The sequence below is a fragment of the Crocuta crocuta genome, unplaced genomic scaffold (genome assembly GCF_008692635.1).
Source record: "Crocuta crocuta isolate KB4526 unplaced genomic scaffold, BGI_CrCroc_1.0 scaffold5688, whole genome shotgun sequence".
Lineage (NCBI taxonomy): Eukaryota > Metazoa > Chordata > Mammalia > Carnivora > Hyaenidae > Crocuta > Crocuta crocuta.
The window spans coordinates 7,969-14,273 of record NW_027530272.1 but is presented as its reverse complement, the minus strand read 5'-3'; the positions used below and the strand labels follow the sequence as shown (position 1 = coordinate 14,273).

The following is a 6,305-nucleotide window of genomic DNA, read 5'->3' as shown; positions in this document are numbered from 1 at the left end:
TTTTTTTTAATTTTTAATGTTTATTATTATTGATATAGAGAGAAACAGCATGAGTGGGGGCAGGGCAGAGAGAGAGGGATACACAGAATCTGAAGCAGAGTGAGCATCTTAACATACCACACTGCCCACAGCACCCTCCTACTCTAGAACTTTTGCTGACTCCCCATTGTCCATAGAGCCAATAGTTGACATTAAGGACCCCAATCCTCTCTCTGGCTTTATGTTGCACACACATTGCCATGCCAGCCAACCTCACTTGTCAGCGCTCTCCCAGCCCTTCCATGTTCCCACACCTCTACACCTCCATTCATGTGGCTCCTGCACTGCATCTGTCCCAGTCCTTTTCTTCCCTCAACGACCAGCCCAGGTTTGTCTCTCCATGTCTCCATGCTAAAATCCAAACTACCAAAATCAACCTACATTCATGTGGCGTTTATGTGTGCGGTATCTGTGAGCGTGGGAAGGGATTAGAGGTCATGTGAGGCACAGTAAGGTGAGTGGGTCTGAGAGAAATAACTTATTTTCTTTGAGTCCATTGAGGGAGACTCGTACAATCTGAGCTGGGTCACGTGTGGGCTCACTTTCCATGCTCCCACTGTGCTCACTTTCCCCACCCCAGCTCTGGGAGATGGGAAAGCAGGGCTGCCACTGAGATGTCTGCTTGTTGGAAGAGACAAAGCCCCTCCCCACCCGGGAGGGACATTCTTGCTGCTTCCCTCTGAGGGTTCCCAACACACAGGCCTCCAAACCAGAAACCAGAGAACTGGGCTCATTCTTGTGATGAGTGCTTGCCTGCCACTTCTAAATTCACAGGAAAGAGATAAACTCTTGGGTAATGTCTCTTTCCTCACTCCTTCACAGATGCAGCCTCAGTGGACCCGGACTCCAGAGCTGAGAAAGGGGAAGTGCTGCTAAGCAGCCCTCTAAGAGCAGGTGTGAAGAAACCCAGGCTCATCAAGCCTGAGGACAGACGAGGTATGGACCCAGACCCGAGTCATGCACATTCAGTGGTCCCTGTGCCTTCTCAGGCTCAGAGCAGCCAAACCCCCAGTCTCCATGGGGTTGTCAAGATTCTGGCTCAGAAGTTTTCCTCAAGTGCCTTCCCTCCACTATGAAAGCCATAGAGAAAGGAGACCAGCAAGATGGAGCCTTTACTTGTCCTGTGAAACCACATGACCACCTCAGCTTCTCTGCCTGCGTGACTAGATCGTGACCTATTCTTGCTGTGGCAGGGACAGAGAGCCTACCTTTCTCTCCTCTTCAAAAGCAACTTGGATCAGCTCAGACTTACCCAGTCTTCCCAGGAGCCACTTGGATTCTTTCTCTTGAAGGGTTCCAGCCTTTTCAAGATGGTCTGACAAGCTTCCTGAGAACACATCCCCACACACCAGACATATTAATGTTCTGTATTTCCTGGCCCAGGCAAAACCCCCAGGGCCTCAGCAAGGCCACCTCCAAGTAATGCTGTGGCCAGGATGCCACTCAAATAGTCTTGTCACCCTCTTAGGAATGACTGGGGAGGCTTCCACCCCAGGACCCTGCCAAAGGAACTGCCATTGGCCCTTGCTGGGAGAACACACATTTCTTAGGCTACAGAAGATGAAATACTTGAGGAATCCCAAAGGAGGTGACTTCTCCCATCAAACTCCTTTGTTAATTACATCCCCTATGTGGAAAGAGAAGTGGGTCTGACCTGGCCAACTCCAAAATCGAATTCCAAATTCAGTCCATAGTCATGCAGCCACTTTTAACACTGGAGAGTATATCTTTCCAGAACACCCCCTGTGACTCTCCAAATCTCCTCCCCATCCTACATTCATCCTTCGTGGCTTTGATGGAAGTGATTGTGGCTTTTAGGCCTCTCTTTCAGCTTGGTGTTGGGAGGAACAGCATTCTCTTGGATAAGACAGCCGAAGACATGGCCACAGCCAAAGAGCCTACAAGGACCATTCCAGTCCCAACCCACGGAGCTCTATGAGCCCAAAGCCCTTGGCTGGCCCTTGGCTCTGCTGGCTCCCAGGCTCCTTACATAGACAGCCTGTCCATTGAGATCGGTGCTGACGGAAGCAGCTGTGGGAGAGGTGTTAGGCACGGTGTTCGTGCTTGTCTCGCTGATGTAAATCTTAGACGTGGGGATTTTCAGTGCTCTGCTGGCCACCTAGGAAAAGAGACAACATCGCTCTCTCAGGGAGGGGTTAGCGTGGGTTTTGGCTGCCTTCTCCGCAAGACAGTTTCAGGTTCACCATTACAGGCAATAAAATAATTTTATAAGCTATAATCAAGAAAATAATTTTATAAGCTATAATCCTATTGAGACTGGGATGTTCTTAAATCTGTCTCAATTTGAAGCAGAACTTTATGGAGTGATTTTGTTGCATAAAAAAAATTCATAAACCTAAGGGTGTCTAACAATGCTTTTTAAAGCTAACTTTGGCTTTTTAAAAAATCCAATTTGGACAGTCCACGAGCTAAGCAGGTTTTCCAACTAATCCACTTCCAGTGTCCTAGCTCCTCTCTGTGGTGGAAACCACCTACCTTTATACACACAACACGCCCACTTGCACACTGTTAGGGAAGGTCACCAAAACTATGTTATCACCAGAGGGCTCCTCAAGGGGCTCCATCGGTTAAGCATCCAACTCTTGGTTTCAGCGCAGGTCATGATCTCACCGTTCATGAGTTCAAGCCCTGAGTCAAGCTCTGCATGCTAACAGTGCAGAATCCTCTCTTCCTCTCTCTCTTTCCCCCGCTCCTGCTCATGCTCTATCTCTCTCAAAATAAATAAACAGTTTTTTTTTTTAATGTGACCACCTATTGACCCATGAGCTGGATGGACTCAAAGGATCTGAGGCTCCTCACCACTTCCCCTGTCCTTGGAAGGTGGGTTCTGCTTGCCTTTCCAGCTCCCAGTGACTGCTTCTAGGACACAGTCTCAAGATGCTGGGGGAAGTTGAGAACACCTGCATAGTACGTTGCTTAAATCCAGTTGACCAAACCCTCTCCCTATATAAACTACTAAGATTTAGTGGGCGGGTTGGAGATCCATTTGTCTCACTGCCACCCAAGGCAAGTCTCTTATGTAAGTTCCCTTTGCTTATTAAAACTGTGATCTGCCAACTGGGCCTCTTTATCCTGTTTCTCCCTNGGGAGAGAGCAGTGAACTGATTTCATTGGCTCCTCAAAAAAGAGATGTTGAGGCTTGCACCTATCCTTGCCTTTCCCAGTCCCACTGGTCACTGCCCCTCCTCGGGCCCAAATTATTTCTTCCCTGGTCCTGCAACAGCCTCCTTACTGGACTCCTGACCTCTGTGTCTTTCCCTCCTCTAATCTCTGCCTCAAACTAAAATATAAGTTCATTTCAGGTCAAACTCTTCCTTAAAAATGACACTTATTCTCTTTGGAGTAAAGTCCATACATATTTCAGCAAGGAACTTAAGACTCTTTACGACTTTTCCCCAATATATTTTTTATCCTCTCTTCTGACTACATTTTCCTCTCACCTGACATGTCCCCCACCCCTCACCTTACCCACCTACTAACATCCTCATTCAGCACCTCCCTGGGGAAGCCCTTCCCAGACTCCCCAGTTAGGACTGGTCACCTGCCTCTATGAAAAAAATAGGTGATTTTTTTGACTTATTTTTAATTTTGTTTAATGTTTGTTTTTTATTTTTTGAGTGAGAGAGAGAGACAGAACACAAGTTGGGGAGGGCAGAGAGAGAGGGAGACTGAGAATCTGAAGCAGGCTCCAGGCTCTGAGCTGTCAGCACAGAGCCCCATGCGGGGCACAAACTCACAAACCCTAAGATTGTGACTTAAGCCAAAGTTGAATGCTTAACCAACTGAGCCATCCAGGTGCCCCTGAATTCTTTTTAAAGTAGTATCTTTTCCCATTGAAGTCGTATGGGAAATAAAGGGTCAAATACTTCCTGGGGTACACCTTTGAAACTTGCATATCTCAAATGTCCTTCTTGAATTCTCCCCCTTAATTAATGATTTGAACATATATAGGATTCTGGGTTGGATATAGGTTTTGCAGTTTCCCTCAGCATTCTGAAGGCTTTTTAGCAGTGCACTGTAGCTCTCCAGTATAGACAAATCCAATCAATGTCCTTCCAGTTCTTGGAAATACTTGTGTTTTTCTCCTCCTGGCAAGTAGTAAAACCTCTATCTCCAGGTTTCTCCAAGTTTGGACTGATGTAAGTCAGCATTCCTTCATTGTGCTTGTTACTAGATGGGATCTTTTAATCTTAAACTGTATGCCCATTCGTTTGGGGTGATTTCTTGAGTTACTTCTTGATCATTTCCTCTGCTCTAGTTTCCATTCTTTCTCTCTGAAACTTCTATTATTTGGGTTTCCTAGACTAGTCCTTGAATTTTGTTGTACTTTCTTCCCTATTTTTCTGCATTTTTCCTTTTCCTGGGGAGATTTGCTGAAGTTTCTTTCAACCCTTTTGCTTTCAGAGTTTTAATTCACCAGAGTTCATTTTTATTCTCCAACTGCTCCATGTTTATGGCATCCTATTCTTTCTTGAACATATAATAACTCATCTCTCTGATGAGATCAATGGTAGCTTTTATTTGTTTGTTTCATTTTGGGTTTGGTTTACTTCCCCATGTAAACTCTCTCTCTCCCACAGGCTGCATTTTGTGCCTTTGATTATTTTAGTCTTAGCCATTTTAGATGATTTTAGTATGTCTCAATTAATTCCATTTTTGCTTTCCCTTAGCACTCTGTCTAACTCGTACTTCTATTTCATTTTGTCTTTTATTACCTGTCTCCCCACCATACCATGAACTTGCCGGAGGCAGAAACAATGCCATATATTCTTCTATGTTGCCACCCTAGGCACTCAATAAATGTTTGCTGGATTGAATTTAAAAGCTTCTAAGTTCTTTGGGGACAAGCACTGTATCTTTTTCAACCTGATTTTTCCTACAGCACCAAAAGGCACATGTTGTAAATGGTGAGACTACTAAGTGTGTTGCTTTTTTTTGAGCAGTTTTTATACTACATCTGAAGTGTGAAGTTTTCTAATCAAGACAGTTAGCCCCTAGCAAAGAGGAGTGGCATGGAGAGTGGGGACTAACAAGAACTTCTGTTTTCCCTGAAATGTTTGACTTGCTTTTACAGAAAGAATCTATGCATTTATAACTGGTATGGTTATAAAATTAACATTTTAAAACAATATAAGAAAAGTGGTACCACAAAGGTAACTGTTAATTTCAAAATTAACAAAAAGTTAACAAAAATGCACAAAATTTCATGTCTACCCAAGACTAGTATGAGAATGTTCAAAGTAGCCTTATCCATAAAAGTTAAAAAGTAGAAAACAAAATATGGTCTATTTGTATAATGAAATATTATCAACAGAAAAGAATGAAGGACTAATGAATCTTAAAACATTTTCTGAGGGGCACCTGGCTGGCTTAGTCAGAGGAGTGTGCAACTCTTGATCTCAAGGTTGTGAGTTTAAGCCCTGAGCTGGGTGTAGAGATCACTTAGATAAATAAAACTTTAAATAAATAAATAAATAAATAAATAAATAAATAAATAAATATTATTCCTGAGGAAAAAAGCCAAAGACAAAAGATTCCATAGTATATGAGTCTATTTATATGAATGAACTATAAGAGGAAAATTTATAAAGACAGAAAGTAGGTTGGTGGATGTCTGGGCTGAGCAGGGGGTGAGAATAGGAGTGACTGCAAGAGATCACTTTCAGGTGATGGAAATGTTCAAAAACTACATTATGATAATAGTTACATGATTCTTTAAATTTGCTAAAAACCATTAAATTGTATATTTCAGTGAAACTGTTACCAAAAAAAGAAAAAAGAAGAAGACATTCATTACGTAAAATTCAAACATCACAAAAATGTGTTACACAGAAAATGACAGGGAGTCCCCCCTTCATTCCATCCAACCATTGTTTAGTGTATGTTCTTTTTGGAATTTTCTATGCACATCATTATATCTATAATACATATACATATAATACATAAATATGTGTTATAGATGTATGTTTTCATTTTACATACACACACAATGCCACCATACTCTGCATAAAATGTTGTAACTGACTTTCCTTGCTTGGCAAAATATCTTGAAAAATATGAAAGGATTTCATTTATGTATGTATGTATGTATGTATGTATTTAATATAGGACTCAATCTCAGACCATGAGATCATGACCTGAGCTGAAATCCAATGATGCTTAACTGACTGAGCCACCCCAACACCCCAAAGGAAGAATTTCCAATGATTAAAGTAATAGGTTTATCTTTGTGTTTTGGATATTAA

General features: G+C 42.5%; 1 long non-coding RNA gene across 1 annotated transcript in view; it reads right to left on the bottom strand.

Annotated features, from left to right (window-relative positions):
• LOC144232779 (uncharacterized) overlaps window positions 1-2,154 on the bottom strand; it is a 3,630-nt gene extending 1,476 nt beyond the window's left edge. The window contains exons 1-2 of the long non-coding RNA XR_013335513.1: window positions 2,030-2,154; window positions 1,292-1,366 (exon numbers count right to left, since the gene is read on the bottom strand). This is a non-coding gene — a long non-coding RNA (uncharacterized LOC144232779). The remainder of the gene's footprint in view (window positions 1-1,291; window positions 1,367-2,029) is intronic.
• Window positions 2,155-6,305: the final 4,151 nt, after the last annotated feature.